A 1,042-nucleotide genomic window follows, 5' to 3' on the forward strand; every position below is an offset into this window, starting at 1 on the left:
GGAACTCTATCGATCAAATTATCCCTGAAACTAATAAATCCCGAGAGAGACGAATTCAGAGAGCACAATCCGACCCTGAACAAATAAAATTATTAATCGACAATGTGATGGTAGCAATTAACACCAACATGTCCATGTTATCAGTTCAGGATACACAATCATATGGCACGATGCTTGTGCTTTACATTACGTTTCGGAAGCAAACTAATTTTAGTTACAAGACAGTTTTTTTCTGGAATCATTCAGCTTTCAGGATGCCCTGCATAAAACATCCTTGATGCCATTACCAAGTTCTACGCAGACCATGCAAAATGGTATGTTTACTTCAGATGGTGCTTAAAGGCTGTATCAGCGATTACAGCTGAACAAAACGTCACATCTGTTGATGTCCCCTCCCTCCCATGCAATTGAAACTCTCCTAAACGCGCATCTCGTCGGTTATTGGTTGGAACACTTTATTTTTCCTTTGAGTGGTTGCCAACACTTGTTGGTTACTGAAGCGTCAGGTACCGCACCTGACAACATGAGCCACATAGCCAGATAGGCCTATCTCCCTCAATGAAATTCAAATGACATGTTTTGTAGTCTAGTTTGTTGCAAACCACTCCAGTTATAAAATTGTTTAGGCTACCTTTAGGAAAAATGACACCATGTCAATTTAATAGTCAATTAACTATTTAACACTGTATTAGCATTTTTCTTTCACTGAAGTTCCACTTAAATGTTGTACCTGCTGAGAAATGACTAAACACCTTGGATACATATATATACTGTATTTAGTCATAACCAGTGAACCAGTCATTACCTCTCTAAACTTTATTGAAGATCCTTTAAGTTCAACTAAACTGACTGGTAAAACACCATCATTAAAATGTTCCACAAGTCCAACCATTATAAAGGATATTGAATAAATATCAACCTTTTTAGACATATTGCATGCATTTGTGGTCATCTCTTTGAATTCCCTATGGCTAACGCAGGCTCATGGTGATTTTCGGCAGGCCGTGTGGTTGCAAATTGCTCACAGTGCTGAAATGTGCGC

The sequence above is a fragment of the Alosa pseudoharengus genome, unplaced genomic scaffold, assembly GCF_046254945.1.
Source record: "Alosa pseudoharengus isolate Yale_2024_CS ecotype anadromous, Long Island Sound unplaced genomic scaffold, YU_APseudo_1.1 YU_APseudo_1.1_scf_3, whole genome shotgun sequence".
In the NCBI taxonomy this organism is placed as follows: domain Eukaryota; kingdom Metazoa; phylum Chordata; class Actinopteri; order Clupeiformes; family Clupeidae; genus Alosa; species Alosa pseudoharengus.